This window comes from Pomacea canaliculata, linkage group LG4 (genome assembly GCF_003073045.1).
Source record: "Pomacea canaliculata isolate SZHN2017 linkage group LG4, ASM307304v1, whole genome shotgun sequence".
In the NCBI taxonomy this organism is placed as follows: Eukaryota; Metazoa; Mollusca; class Gastropoda; order Architaenioglossa; family Ampullariidae; genus Pomacea; species Pomacea canaliculata.
This window is the reverse complement of record NC_037593.1, coordinates 17,285,328-17,302,124: the sequence shown is the minus strand read 5'-3', so window position 1 is coordinate 17,302,124 and position 16,797 is coordinate 17,285,328. Positions and strand designations below refer to the sequence as shown.

The window sequence follows — 16,797 nt, the reverse complement described above, 5'->3', positions numbered from 1 at the left end:
AATATTCTATTAAAGCAAGCAATACAATACAAGCACAGATTGTCTAACATACCTAAGCATTTCTAGTTCACGGGCTAGCTTGTGGTTGAGCTGTCTCCTGCATCATGTTAATCTAAGCAGAGTATAAGATGAGCGGCAAGCACCTACTTAATCTACTATAGCCACAGAGAGAAAATGCACGTCCCTGTGGGGCAGTCTAGACGAGTAGATCAGCAACACAATAACCCCTAAGAATGGCTACAAAGGTTTTTCACACAATCCATAATCAGAAATCAATGACTGCTTTCTGTTCCTTACACAATTATAATGCACACAAAATATTTGGAAACAAATCTGTTACAATAAATGATATTCAACATCCACTGATGTTAATACGCAATCAAATTGTTAAAAAGTTGCATGAGGAAGGTGGGAAGGGAGAAAGATGCCATTCCTCTGCAACAGAGAATGGGGCACCAAACGAATTTTCTCCATGACCGATGAGGTAAGGGCCACGTCTCGCCATCGGGTTTGTCCCTGCCTTGGAGCAGTCTGTAAATTCGATAACTTTACAGATTGGCCAGATAATGATAAATTACTTTAATTACCCGTTGAGACAGATTTGCCATGGGTGAAAAAATTACTTTTATCTCCCCCAAACTAGTCTTGTAATCATCGGCGTTTGTTTTCTCAAAAACAACAATGAAAATAAATAAAAGAACCCATGTGACCCCACGGTGATGTTTGCAAAAAGCTTCCTGACGACGCACACAAGGTAACGAACGTGTCTGCTCGCCTGATCGGTCCATGAATGCTTGCATCACCGCAACTCATGCCTATAAACAATTATGCATAAAGCTTTTAAACATGCTTGATTAACAGGCTAGTACTACCGAACGGTACTTTTTGGCCCGTTTCCACGAGTAAGTCTTCACTTTGCGTGGGTTTCCTCATTCTGTCATCCGCTGTCTTATATCGTGGTAAGAATTAACAGCATTACGGTTACTTCTGCCCAGAAAATTCCGAGGCAGCAACAGCCTCGAGCGGTCACGTGACCCAAACAATGACTTATGCCTGCACAATATATGTAACCTCGGCATAATCTGTTACCAATGAAACTGAAAAACAAACCGAAAATATGATGAGGGGGTAGCTGGCCTGAGACACCAGAGGATAGGACATGTTATTTACGATGAGACAAATCACGTGACCCCAGAAACCGCTGCACGACCCTGTGTGACCACCTGCGCAGTGTTCCCGTATCTGGAGGGGCCCCGTCTGCACTCCGACCAACGCGCCGCTAGATCACACAGGACAGAAAGCCTTGTGTGGGTGTCGGATATGTATTACCCCGATTAATTTTCACGCAGAACTATCCGTAAAGTGCCAGTCTTCCCGCTATATTACCTTCCTAACAGTCTTGTAAAAACGAAACCGGATGTGTCTCTAATATCCCCAATCGATCCATCGCCCGACCCTTTCAGGCACCATCCCCTATCACGTTTTCCCCCTCCCTTGAAGATGCCACTCAGTTTAGCATGCTAGTTTTGATGGCTTCTCTGGGGTAGTCCTGCGCCCACACATCCCATAGTTCTTTCGATACTGAAAACGGAGGCAAAGTGCTTACCCATAAAGACCAAAAAATGTCGCTTGCTAGTAACCATTGCAAAAGAATGCAAAAACGCACGTAAAAAGGATGCATCGAACATAAACTAAAAGGGTTACTAAGCAGCTAACAACATATACTAGTCACGATCTGAAAATTTGATGCCAACACCACCGCCACCACAAATGTTCGCGCCTCCAAAATAACAAGCCAGCCACTATTCGGCTCGCAGCGATCGTCGACTGACCGCATAGACCCTTATTTGTTCCCCTACACACACACACAAACACCTTTTTCTTTCGTTTTAACTAAGCACACACATTACCCCCATTTCTCCGATGCTCTCATTGATTTCCGTCCGAATATGGCCACTACCGCAAAGAGGGGCCATCTCGAGCAAACATCAACAGCTTTTGCTGATTTCACAGGCACATCGCGGCACCTCTTTCTCTTAACTCGATAAACCGATGCTCGATCCAGCAGGGCAGCTGTAGTTTCCACACGGGTTCTGTGCACTGCCCTCTTCCTTTTTTTTAGTAGCCACTGACCTCGTTCAGAATCAAACGATCAAAAGAAACGCCGCGAACGTACGTGCACTCCTTAAGACGACTTTTGAACCTGGGCATCCGCCGCTCGTCGCTCCACCCAGCGCAGGATTTGAGAGATCACAGGGACAGCATCCCTCCCTCCCCTTCGCACATCCTACGAGGGCAGCCTCACGACAGGATTGTTACAATGTCAGCAGATGGACGCAAATGACTCCGCGCAACTACCAGGAGGCGGCACAACTCTGCGTGCCTCTGGCACTGGGTGACGCGGGATGAGGAGCGAGAGAAAGAGTAGCAGTTCGTGCCAGAATATTATTACGCATCCAATCGATAAAAAGGGGAAAGAGAGGCGTGCCTTCATTGTCACCTTTACAATCCCCCCCCCATTCCTTTCTCATGCCAGCTCCAGGTGGCGTGCGTGCCGTTACACTTGCACAGCCCGTTGCCAACACTGTCGGCGAGGACAAAAGGCGCGCTCTATAAATGGTCACAACCCCTTTCCCTGCATCGGACACCATTCCATCGCCGCCATCATGCAGCCGTCTACAAATCGCTGCCATTGACTCTTCCCCCCTCCCACTTGCCTCGAACTCAAGGATACCAGCGGGAATCACCATAACGCATGAAGGGAGCTGAGAGAGACAGAAGAGGAAATAAGATGCAATATACCGTTAGTTTCCATGTATCCATTTCCTTGACACAGCTGCTAGGATCTAGCAATTCCTCCAGTCCGAAAAAAAAAATCTGGTCTGAACTGACTCCCGGCCATTGTCATTGACCGGGAATGGGGGAAGCAGGAGGAGGAGGCAAGGAGGACTGCGACAGACAATGACGGGGGAGGGAAGGGCTGCGACACACCCTCGCCGGTCCGGCGTGTGACTAATGCGACCTTCCCTGAAGTGGCCCCCAGCATCTTCTTGGGGTCGGTTGTCTGCTTTTAGGCTTCCTTTGAAATGGGACCAGCACCACGGCAACTAAAAGCCCAAAACAGAATTTGTGAGCACGATCTACATGTAACTGTCCATAAAAAAAACCAGTCCAGTTTTACTGCAGAAGTGCAAACCTGTGATCCATTCGTGTCTTTGTGTAATCGTGTGCGCACGCGTGAGTTATTTTTCTCTGTAACTTTCGATGCTGAACGTTTATACCTAGAACATCGAGATACAAAACAGCCATCTCCTCACCTCTCACAAATGCCCAATCTGTCAAGCGATTATAACGTGGAATTATATCCATATTAAACATTAATGAATCAACTCGGTGATTAACGATCGGTCAGTTTCTGTACAATACCACACATTTTAGCTAACCAATGAAAACAAACACACACATCAATATGTCAAGACTATCAACAACCACTGACACACATCTATATACAGGTGCAAAACCATTAATTCAGGATCAACCTTTCATTTCACCGGTCAACTGTTTGCTGAAAAATGTCTATTAGGCCATTAAACAAAAGTGATATCACGTTTGCACAGTTAATAATACAATAATTAAATAACAGCATTCACTGCATGCAACTGTATATAGAGAAAAATTATTTTACACATGTACATCAAGTGTGCATGGATTTAAAATCAGTAAAAACTAAACTGAAAGTACATGAAGATTCAACTTAAAATACAGAAAAGTGACTTGGAATGAACAGCGAGAAGTCTACAAAAGTGTGAGTGAATAAAATGTGTATCTAACTCACCTATTGTTTCCTCCTCTCAAATCTAAGTAACGGGTTGCAGTGAAAACTTGTAAATGATTACTGACTCGCACATGAAAACAAACGAAACCGACGACAGTCGCTGAATTAACACCACTAGGGAAGCTGATGTTAATATAGGCACCTTTCCCACGGCGTACTTTCCCAGTGGTATCAATCAGTTCTTTGGATATATCAATGAATATATTATTATTTATTATTACGTAACTACGCTTGCGGAGTCCCACACCCTCACGGAAGTTTCAGACATTGGGAAATCATGCTTTTGACAGGTTTTGCTTCCTCTGACTCGTCTATAATATACGCCGCATTGAGGAATCCAGTTTAAGCATGTCTACATAACGCAGAAACTTAAAGTATAATATAATAGTATAATAAAAGTATAATATTTGCTTAAAAGAGTATTTTATTTTTACATCACTTTCTGCAGGCCCTGCTCTCAAAATCAAACGCAGCTGCTTACTTTCTCACTCACACTCTCCACCTTACTCACTCCCTACCACTCTTTCAAACTACACAACATGGACTTAAAAAAAAAAAGAGAAAAAATATAATGAAATATTACTGAAGATAAGCCAATTAAAATCAGTCATGAAATCAATGGCAGATACGTGTTGACGAAGAGTTGTCGCCCTAAGATTTTTCAGAAACCCATCTCGTTACCTTCCGGTTCGCAACAGATCGAAAGTGTCGAAAACACGAACATGATATCCGTAGGAGGAAAATTATTGTCATTAACAAGAAGCAGCTCGCCCACATCACGCAGCAGCCATCAGCAGACGACTGCTGGGCATCAGTCGTAACGACGCTCGGACATTAAGGTCCTCAACTCGTGTGATGCAAGACAGTTTTGCGACGAAAGTCATCGGCGTGTGGACGACTGATAAACTTCGCAGACATCGTAAGCTCGTGGACGTACCACAGCAAGAAACTGTTGGTCTTCTTTAGTTACACAGGAGGAGTAATATCCTCAAAACAAACTCGAACATTTTAGAAATATTTTTGCCGTTGCATCTTTCGTTCTATCACGAACATCACTCATAGGATTTTTATAACAATATCAAATAATATGAGTTAATAATGGAAATATCTCAGATTTTAGACAAAGAAGCTGGTGAAGACACGGGGAATGACATGAGTCAGGCAAGCACGGGGGAAACTAAAATTAGCAAACAATACGCAGCCGACAAGACATGGCACCGAAAAACCAACACTGCCCTCAGCGAGACAGAAACAAAAGCTACAGCCGAAAGGGGTTACAGGCCGCTCGGATGCACTTCTGCCTCCTGGATTAAGACTGACTTCAAAGAGCATCAAGTAAGCCTGCCAAGCTATATATTTAACGGGAAATCCCACCGTTTCCTAGGAACCCGGTACTCCCGCGTTTCAGAAAAGCCAGGCGCAGATCCCGCTCGCAGCATCGAGCCAGTACATTATTTAAACCCCTTACCCCGCCAAAAAATAAAGACCCTCACAAACAAAACCCTCAGTGAGGAAAACATCGCCACTAGCTTAATCTCGCCATGAAAGGATGTGGAAAACGATTTATAAGCCCCCTCCTCCCACTCACTTCCTCATCCCCACAAATACTTCAACGCACTGTGAACTCTTTATATCAAGCGATTTCACTCAATTTCAGCTTTTTAAGAGCATTTATAAATAAATTAGATAAATTAATCATCAGACAAGCCACGTAGTTGGGCACAATTAAATGCATTGACTAAAATCATGATGTTCAAGTGTTTAACAGCTTTCCCGGAACGGTTACAGCATGAACTTGTATTACTGGACTGCTGGCAGACGATTTTTTTTTCCTGTTAACTACTAAAACGAGGCATGCTAGTACAAAGCTTCCGGTTTAGTCACATTTCAGATTAAGTACTAAAACGAGGCATGCTAGTACAAAGCTTCCGGTTTAGTCACATTCTTTGCTTAGGCTCGCCGAGACTCACAGCGGAGAACTTCGCAAGAGGCTAAGCCTTGGTCTTGGCAGACAGACAGCAGTCCACCTATACGCATCCATGGTTATAGCGAAATCCTTTCCTCTGTTAACTTGTTTCAATGAACAATGAGACTGTTTACTACTAATACGTCTAATGCACGGGGATTGAACGAATTCTCTTTCCCTCTTTCTTCAGTATCTTAAATTATTTATTTAAGAATAATAATAATAAAAAAACCCGCCAATTGAAGAGTGACAAATATTCAAAAGACCACGTCGAGTATAATGGAAACATCAATATCCCCATCAATAATAACGATAATGATGACAGAAAAATATAATCACTTAATCGTGAACTTCATTTTGTTTAATCACAGAACTAATGTGCATGTCAGCAAAAACAAAAGAATGTCATTAGGGCGGGTCAGCGATGTGAGTGTGTGGTGGCCTGACGCTACACAGCCAGACAAGAGGAAGAAGCACTTGAAGGAGATAACACGGGCCATGTGGCATGCTCAGCGTCGCCACGCACCAGCGACCTTGCGGGTAAGTCATGCAAGGTATGAGACCTTGTTTACCTCCAAGGACTCGACGGTTGGGTGAAAGTCGATAAACTAGATGCGCGGGGTAGACGACCGCGGAGAACGTACACGACACGCCGTGCAAAGAACGTTTTAAAAAAATTAATAAAAGCTAACGTGAACACTGACCAAAGATTCGATAATGTTCGAGAGATGACGGGTAGCGAACAAACGTCATAGTGACTTTCCCTGCAGCCCTTAATGGCCGACCACTCCAAAAACTATCTCCTGTTATAGGCTGAATCCCAAATGACTCGACCTTTACGTCACCTCAGGATTTGCCCCTGGTCTTCTATTTTCTTCAAACCAACGTGACTGCAGATGAACTTTGAACAATGCTACAATATAATCATCGGATCTGCGTTTCCTAAAACGACTTTAATATTTTCATAGAGGCCCATCACAAACTCGACTCCTAGCCACCAACACCTACCGACGACCCCTCTTCTGTTCTAAAAAGCCACCTGCACACGGTATTAATCCTTGCTCAAACTCCTCACACCTGCAAACCACATCTCTCCGCCATGTTAAGTTGTAATAATGTATAAGGCAGCACTTGGTGAGAGCGGATGCTTGGAAATAAACATCAAAAGGAATAACATGCAGGCTAAAATAACGTCTATCAAGCGTGCAGGAAGGCACGCATGCACGCACCGAGAGGCGTGTCACTGAAAACCGGCCTAGCAAGATCGGTACAAGCCAAGTATGGGAGGGGATAATAGTCAATGTACGCTCGCACCGTCGATTTATTAGTTAAGGTGGGTGGCCGGGGTGAGGGGGGGTTCAGTAAACAAGGTCTGTGGGGTTTCTGCGCTGTGGCTTTGTGTCTAGCCGCTGGCTAGGCCCCACGACTAGTCCTGTTTGCAGCGACGCTATGCTGGCGGCTTGCAGCAACATTACGCGCTGCACAGCTTCATGCTGGGTGTGCGAGCTGGTTCAGCACAGCACGAGGTCGCTCGTTGTCAACTTATAATGGCCACCCATTTCACCGCCAAAGAGAGACGGCCATGACACAGCACGACAACCGACACAGCTCCTCTTTTTTTCCCACCTCACAAGGAAAAAAACAACCCCAAACCAAAAACCGCTTACACATCTACGCTGCCTTCCTTCTGAACACTCGGTCGGATACCTCTCCCCCACTCCACAACAAAATATTTGACGCGGCAGAAACAACAAAAATCTATTGCAATGCATAAGTTTTTTTTAAAAAAAAAAGTACATAACAGTTTTTATACTCTTAGTGTCGTCGGTCCAAGATTTTAAGTATTAGAAAACGTCCAGCTTGGGACCGACAACTGACGGCCTGTAACGCTTCTTCTTCAACAGCCTTAACCTTTTGTGAGACAATGTTTATCTGGTGGGTGAGCTGTCAATAAGGTAAACGGCTATAATGGCACTAAATGAAGCATGAACATGTAGCAAATATTTGTGGGGTAAAACCCTCTTGACACTTGTTTTGTCATTCTTTATTTTTTTTTTTTGTTTTTGTTTGCGGCTATCTACCTAGTCTGTGATGTCGCTAGTGTTCTTTCAAACTATGTGCAGAATTATTCTGCATGTGGGATTGTAATAAGGTATTCAACCTCTCCAAATGTCATCTGCACCATCAGGTCTATGATCAATACATTGCATGATGATCTATGAGAGAAGAAGAATGGCTGCTATCAACTGTTTAGTACTAGGTAAAATTTCTGAACACATTGTTCTTGATAATGCTTTTGGCTGGGAAATACTGCATTAAATAAAATACAACTATAAATCCAACCAATACAACTCATCTCACTTGCAAGTGGAGGGAAAGTGGGAAATTGGTGTTTTATGCAGTCTGTAAACAACCTTGTAAGTAGCAGAAATATGAACGAATATTTGTGTAAATATGATCCTGAGGCTAGCATGCATTGTTACGTCATACACAATAATTTTTCCTCTCTTTTTATTTACGTCGTTCAAGAAAATATGCCACAGACTGCCAATTTAATTGCTTTTAAATTATAAACATAGTTTCAACATAACAAAGTTATGCGGGCTAAGAAACCGGTTGGGCAATCTTGTTCCTAGCCCCCCCCCCCCCCCACTAAAAAAAAGGTTACCTTAAGATTACACACATTGCTAACAAATAAGCGCTATGCACAAAAATTAGCTTATTACTCCTAAAACAAGATGACGGCATTTGCTTTAAACCACACAGGTCATAGGCCATGCAAATAAAAATAAGTGCAGTTATATACTTACAGTAACAATGGGATAGGATAACTTTTCTTGCTTTATATAATGCCAGTTACAAGTTTGAAAAAAAGAATGGGTTCTAATAGTTTCTGTTTCAACGAAACAAAATAGTGTACCAGAAAAATGTCTCTGCTTTGGCAACTCAAACATGTTGCTTATAAATATTTTTTACTGCCTTCCATTTATAATCCTGCCTCAGTCTTGTTTGTGTACTCTGATCAAGCTGAGATGCAAAGCTCTCTTTGTGCTGACTTAGCTTTATATCCTGTTATCCCACAAAATACACATTAGTTTTTTTAGTTTGTATACTGTCAGAAGGTCACTTCTTCACAGAAGTATTTTTCCAACTGACCTTCACAAATTATCTCTGATCAAACTAGCAGCAGCTGTCTCTATCAACAGCAGATTGTTTCAGAATTATGGTGGACAGCCAAATAAACATCAGAGGGCATTTTGTTTTTCTTTTTTAAGAACTACCCTAACACAGGGGATTTCGGTTACGAAGAAAGTATCAAGAATTAGAAGGTCAACCTGAGCATCTGAACCCTCCTCTAAGAGCAACAAACAAGAGGTGCTTAATAATGAAACAGGCAGAAGTCTGATCAATAGACTTAACGCATAAAAAGTTACTATTAAATGTCAACTCATGCCCTTAGGTCACCAAGAAAACAAGCCTTTGACAGCTTTCTGAGTTAAATGGGCCCATGTTTAAAGATGTCTGCCTCATGCCAGAGTAAACAGAGCTCTTGGCCTATGTCCACAGTTCTCTTTTACAGTCTCACCTGTTATGACCCAACAACTGCTTTTGTGAGGAAATTGCTGTCAAGAAACCACTCTTTGTTTTGACTAAATGTGTATAATAACATGCAAGATTTAGAAAAAAAAAAAAAAAAATCACAACTTTTCCTTCACATAAAATTCCAAAGCAGAATACCCTGCCTATGCTTGACTGAAGTACGGGACAGCATTTTGTATGAACATACCCAAAACATCTATGTTAAAAATTGTTAGAATAAGCTTCAGCCAAGTACAGACCATTGCAACTGTAATCAGTACACATTACAAATTAAATAACTCGTCAATAATTAAATAGTACTTCTGTAAAACTGAAACAGACAGATAATACTTGTTGGCAATTTGTCGAGAATACACTCAGTCTAGTGCATATGTCAGTTTCATAAAATAAGAAAGCAAATACAAAAAGCCTCTTTTCTTTCAAGCTGTAGTCATAGCATGTCAGTTAAATGTTTGCCAGGCTACCATAATGTTTTAACAGTTTCGACAAGCAAATAGAATAGAGTGTATGTTGCCATAACTTCAGAATCAAGCATTATTTTTTCTTGTTTGAAAACGCAGCTTAAAAAGGCTGCATTACATGCATTTGACGTAATATTTGGTTGGTGGTCTTTGTGATCAGTAATTCCTTCAGCTAGTACTGGCCCACCCAGTTTAAAATTTAATTTTAAATTTGGTGCTACTGGACAATGGCGCATTATGAAGCAATTAAATTTTTTTAAAATAAAGGTATATGATACATCTTGTTCAAAAGAATGCTTATGCGGTTAATCAGAACATTGAAACATGTAGCACAAAACACAAATTATGTTTGCGATTAGCAGAATACCACTTTTAAACTGAAGTTGTCGTGTCCCCTTGTATCAGTGAGAAACACCGCTTAGATACATTTTTGTTTCACTATATATTTTTTTAATGGTGTTATAGACTAGGCCGTAACCAGAATCCGTCACATGAGTCATGAATGTAAAAAAACGGTTTCCACAGGCTTACCTGAAATGGATATCAGTCCCAACACGGAATAAGCGTCACTCGAATATAGGTCGCAACGCCGCACTAGGAAGGTGTGCACAGCGCCTGGTCCCCACAGCTAAGTGGTTTTTCAAATCGTGCACACTGGGGTTGCGGACATGCGAAAAACACAGCCTAGGTTTTCTTTAGGTAAATGATGCTTACACATCTTGCTAACAATGTGCACAATTACTACTACTGACCTGCCGGAGGGATCGCTTCCTTGCGCCTCTGATGATGTTGACAACTCGATTTCGCTCTTGTATGGTCTCTGATCACGCAGGTATGGCACACCTCACATTGTGCTCCTGTGACACATCCGGCAGCAATTGATGACGTAGTGCACAAGCTAGCAGTGTGTGTCGAGTGGTCCGCACCCACGCACCCGAAGCTTTAGAAGTCTGTAGAATAAACTGTCTGTGCACGCACCCTTTCAACGTTTGAAAGTAGCTGCGCCGTTATAACACCGATGAGGTCACACAGCCTTGATCAAAAATGTCGAAAAGGAAGCAGTCAACCCAGAGTCAACTATTTATAAAATATGACACCAGAGCGCAGAAGCCAAATATTATTTCTTTTTTGATAAGATTTAAAAAAAATATATTTGCGAGAGATTTCATAGTTTTTATTTGAAATTTGATCACTGCGATTGTTTATAGTCTGTTTGGGATTAGCTTTATAAGAGGCATTTTATTTTTAAAAAAGACTGCTTAGCGACGCCAGCGCGGAGTGTGAGCGATAATCCGCATTTCCGGTTTGTAGGAAGAGTAAAGAGAGCACAGCGATTATCTTTATTAACTGACCAGTGTTACAAACGCTCCTCGTTGATACAAGGCCAGTGGCAAGAGGAGGAGAAGGCGGTCGGTGCATGGCTCATATAGCCTGGGGTACGGTGGGTTCAGAAAATGCTAGATTTTATTTTTATCGGAAATACCGTGACGGCTGTGATCGAATGGTTTCGCTCTAGTCGATGTAAGCTTCGCGTGGAAGCTGCGCAAGTCTGACAACCAGCAGCAGAGAGACTTGTCATTCAAAAAAGGTGTGGACAGAGGATATACTACGCAAATTCTTTGTCACGCTGTCTGGGATGACCCCTGGGGTGACCTGCAGCTGCTAGATACCCATTATAGTCAACTTTTGCAAGTGAAACAATCGACACGATAAATTAGGATCGGCTGTCTGCACGCCTCAGGGTCCATCGGTCATCTGAATTCACATTTACTATCATCGTTATATAGCACGCAAATCTTTTCCAAATATAGTCGAGGAACACGCGACTTACGTGGAACTGTGCAAATTAAGTCATTTCTACAGGGTAGATGTTGACTATATATATATAAGCTTCAAGTATAATATACTACAAATGTAAATGAACTTCAACGTAATAAAAACTGCGACCTCTAATGGTTGTAATTACTTCCGCAATTGTTGATGCGATAAGAGATTTACTTTCAAGAAGGCTTCAACAACACAAGAATATCAGCTGTTGCAATCTAGAAGAGCCAGCTGTTACAAGATACACTCTGTTCTCAGCGTCAGGATAAGCAGTTGAAACGGTTCCGTTGGGGAAGAAGTAAGGAAGCGACGCCTTAACGGGTTTTCAACCATGATGGATACTGAACAGACACTCTCTTCTTTTTGCCATATCCGTCCGAGAGAACATGTTAGGCACTCCGAGTGATGTCTTGTGAACCACTAGCATTACAGTTCCTGAAAATTGTCGTATGCATTTAGACATTCAGTCGGGGATTTCAAAGATGGGGAAGGCAGACATCTTTGAGTGTCAGACATTCTCAGACATGCAAAACATAATAACATACCCATCAATTCCAGTGACGAACAATCGTTATATATATAAGAGATGAGAGGGACGGGGAGATTAATTGTAGGAGGTTGATCAAACGTTGTTACAATAACAAGCCACATGAAACATTTTTAAAACTTTATTATAGTGAACGTTTTTTAAGGCGTGGCGTGATGTTCACGGAGCGGGGCCTCAGCGCTTGTCGCAAAATAAACCCCATGGGAAAGTGCATCTGTGATAGGGTTCGAGTGAACTCGAGTGCACGTGCTGACCTCGATGCACCCTATGTCCTTTCTTTATCTTCCTGCCTTTTTCTTTGGTCACTGAATCTCACTTGAGGGCAAGCATCCTTAACTCCTCCTCATCATCAAAATTCCTTTTCCTTTATTAGCCATGAGGGAACCCTCTCATCAACGTTCTCTTTTTTCTTCTTTTACCCCCGATCCATTTTTGTACATTCTCAGGGATCTGTCGAAAGACAGTCAAGCCACTGTACTTGGATTATATTTCTGCCCATTTATTCTACATATTCTCATATTCCCCAGCGAATGTGAGCAAATGTGTATTGATGTGTGTGGTGTGTGTTTGTGTGTGTTCGCATCGTGTGCTTGTAAACGTGTACTGCAAAGCATATATATATATTGGTGATTAATGAGCGATCGCAGCCATTCTTTTATTTCAGGTGGGATTTTTTTCCCCCGAGGCCGCATTCATTCTTTATACAGGTGCCTTGTCCTGGTCCGTGCGCTTGCATGTATGAATGCGTCTCTCTCGTTTTCCATCAACAATCGGTCTAATTAGGTTAATCTCTACTCGTTCACCGGGGTTTCCGCAGAGCGATCAGTCATCAACTACGTCCATGATTATATATATATGTGTGTAAACCACTTTCTAGGGTCTCGTTCTTTGATTCGATTTTTAAAACGATCTTCACAGTTTATGTTCAAGTAAAACAAAGGTTCTATAGATGACGAGAAGTTTTCCAAAGTAGGCCACTACATATATGAGTAAAGATCACGAGGTTAGTCCGACAGCAAAATCACAAGTACACAAGCTCTGATGTTGTATTGTTCTTCTGTAGGTCCAAAGTTGACGCGATAGGGTGGAAGGCATGGAAGTACAGTTGAACTGACTGTGAAATAGTAATTCTTTAAAAACAAGCCTGACAGCCGTTATGGTGCGCGTAAAAATGGCATTGGAAGCTTGTCGTGCAGGTGCGAGAGTTTGTTTGTTGATACGGGCACAAGCTATTTATAGGCACACACACACAACGAGCAACCATGCAATGCGAACTTAATTTGTTTCCTACCACCCTCCCAACTTTGTCCTTAGTCACACTTTTCTACTCGCTTGTGGGAGAAAATGACCATCGTCGACATAAATAATGCATCTGCAAGTGACAAGTACTTAAATTACAAGTACGGGGCATGTAATTAAACAGAGTGTTCCAACTAAAGCATAAATTGATGATGGAAACAGATATTTCAAATAAATTAGGCAGACATCGAAGGTTCAGAATATGTTTATCGAGAGCAGCGAGATGCTCTCTCTCTCTGTATATGTGCGCGCGCGTTATATTTAGATAAACTTATAATAACTTGATATGTAAACAAGCTTTTGTGGTGTTACATAATGTCACTTGTGAAATGACCTACATAAAGGGACTTGAGCCAGGCGAGGTCATGTGCATTTCAGCACCCGCCCTTCCTCACATGCAGTGTGCAAGAAGGAAGACCCATTCGTCTTCCCGCTGAACAATGCGTTATAACCGTCCTTGCGCAGTATTTGTTTATTTATTTTTTTTATTTATTTTATTTTTTTTTGAAACACCAGTTTTCAGTGGCGTAGCAAGAAGACTTTTGTGTGTGTGGTGGTGGTTGGCGAATGGGGGAAGCGATCCATGCTGACAGTGAACGACGTTCATATTCTTGTTCCTCCAGTATCTTTTTTTTTTGAGGGGGAAGCTGCCCCCTCCCTCTTGCCCCCTATAGTTCTTACGCCACTTGTTTTAACGATTATAGTAAGTTTTTCATACGTAGCAGGAAAGTTTTACTATTGCATACAGATGTACCCGACAAGCATCCTTCGGCGGTTATAGTGGGGTCGACTCGGCCGTCGTTCGGCTCTAGTCTAGGGCGTACCTTGTGCTGATTTCACTGCATCAGCCACTGCAATTAATGCACAGTACAGTAATGTACTACCCGCTGTGGCGTCACGCCTCCTGCCATCGGGGTGCAGCGTATGGCCTGCAGCTCATCTCGGGTACGCGAACATCCTTGTCGCTGGCGTTCCGATCTCCTGACGCAGATTAGTTGAGCGGAAGTCTAGCAGTTGTACCGTGAGGTAAAAAGCTGCGACACTGTGTGTTAAACAGGTTTACACTGCGGTAATTCTGATTATCAGTAAATCTGTCTCTACTACACACAGTCTCCGATAAGAGAGACGTTTGAAAAGCGGGTGGGTGGGTATAGAGGCTTTGCTGAGAGGCGCGTGTTGTGCGACAGGGAAGGAACATAATTCAAACTGCGAGCCGTTACAAAGTTGACCTCTTGATGTCCTCCCACGCTATCTCACAGACCCCAGAAAAAATGGGCACAGTCTGGCCCCACTTATATCACGGTGTGATATAACCGCACGTTGACGCCACCTTTGTTTGACTAAGATTACTGCGAGTGATCGAGCTTTCTACCTGCACTGTAGGTTTCTTTCATGGCAAAGGTGCCTATATTCATCATGGTGACAGAGTAAACAGTGATAGGAACTGAAATGAAATCAGTGGCGTATAGGAACCATGTTCAGGTTGCAGGTTGTGCAAGGGGAAGGGGGCAATTAAGAATGTGAACGTTGTTCACTGTCAGCATAGTGTTTACACCATCCCCCCTAAAAGCCGAGCATCTACCTACGCCACTGGAAAAAAACTGTGATTTTTTTCTGCCTTTGTATGAGAATAAAACTGTGACGAGTATGTGTTCCCCTTCAGTCATTCCCTACCAGACGTTTCGGGATCGAACGAGGGACGCTTACCGGTCATGGTGTCCTCAGTCAAAGAGCGCCGAAAAAAGCGAAAGTGGGGCTCTGAAACGCAGTAAACTAGGAAGCAAATTTTAAATTATTAATCAAATGGCGATAGACAAAAGCCAAAACCAAAGGCACGGATGATAATCAATGTAGGGTAATCAGATTTTTAAATACAAGCGAGACATTGATCGACTTTACAGATGAAAGCGGGACATTGGGCGGTCAAAGGGTGCGGTCCGCCTAAATCGGGATGTCGGGAGGTCACCTTACTAACGATGACTAAAATATTCTCTTCAGAATGCCCGATCTTTACTCAAAGGAAAAAAAAAAATACCAACAACTGTATCCTGAGAAAGTGAGACCACGGTGTGGTGAGACTGCTGACTGATCCGTGTTACTTTAAATAACCCGCGTCAGGAAACAAATTTTCGAACAGAAAATAGAATTATAAATATGATCTTAATAATAAATATGATTTTACTTTGAATAAAGTGTTGCTTGTGCATTGAGTGATCAACGGTGGGCGGGTTTGCCTTTAAACTACATGTGCACCACCATTTCTAACGCCCTCTCTTGAGATGACAAGAATCAATTTGCAAGTGCCAGATGCCATGCTTTTGGAGCTATAGCTTCAGAAACATAAAACTCAGCAGCTACTCAAACAATTATTGGAAAGCTTCTCCATCATGTTTTAATACTAAAAAAGTCAAAGCTAATTAATTAAATGGGATAGTTTGGCGGGCTGTGCAAGTTATTTAAGTAATGTATAAGTCAATTATGCCCCCTTTTTCTGTGTATACTGTAACACGATGTCTAGGAACACAATAAATTTCAATTATGACTGATAAATCACTATAAGAAAACATAATCAGCGAGAGGCAGAGCCATACCAATGTAGGTTATTTTTTTGAAGATCCATGACTGAGTATGTTACATTAGATGTACATGTAGATAGACTGGGTACTTGAGTAGGTCACTTTAGGTCTCTGGAAACCTTTATAATCATGTCTGCCTCAATAATTGCTATTTAAATAAGGTATTTATAAAGAAAAGAAAACAAAACTCACTGGTGTCATTAAGGCAGTCATCATCCTGAACTATGCTCACACTGTTAGCCACAGTAGCACTTGTAACAGGCTGTCTCAATCCTTGTTAACAAAATATGTTGACAGTTTAGCTTTGTTGGCTTTGAACTGGTACTTGTTATAATCTGAAACAAATACCTGGGCAGAGTGTTATATGTTAAACTTCGCCCAAATGGTCAGAAATATAACTGAAGCAAAGCAAAATTTTGTAAACACCCATGCATGCACCCTTTTCACAACATTTCAAGTTACTAGACAATCATAGTGATATTACAATTGGTGGAGCCCATCTGCTTACTTCTGGAACAAAACTGTTGAGATTTTGAGACTGTACAATGAAGGAAAGCATAGTATCTTCCCTTCTACAACTGCTATCAGCTCCAGGAGATGTATCTACAGAGTGTGTGCTGTGGATAGGCAAAATGACTTACTTGACATAGACGTATGAAAGAGTTATAAGCAAACAGTGTAGATAGGGA

The 16,797-nt window shown here is 42.2% G+C and overlaps 1 protein-coding gene across 3 annotated transcripts in view; it reads right to left on the bottom strand.

Moving 5' to 3' along the window:
• LOC112561962 (neurofascin-like) overlaps positions 1–10,807 on the bottom strand; it is a 29,545-nt gene extending 18,738 nt beyond the window's left edge. Inside the window, exon 1 of one of the 3 annotated variants that reach the window (XM_025234838.1) lies at positions 10,615–10,807. The gene's annotated coding sequence lies outside the window, so the exon portion shown is untranslated. Of the gene's footprint in view, positions 1–2,176; positions 2,202–10,393; positions 10,582–10,614 lie in introns of those variants that run through there. The other 2 variants (XM_025234839.1, XM_025234840.1) reach the window with 2 other exon arrangements.
• Positions 10,808–16,797: the final 5,990 nt, after the last annotated feature.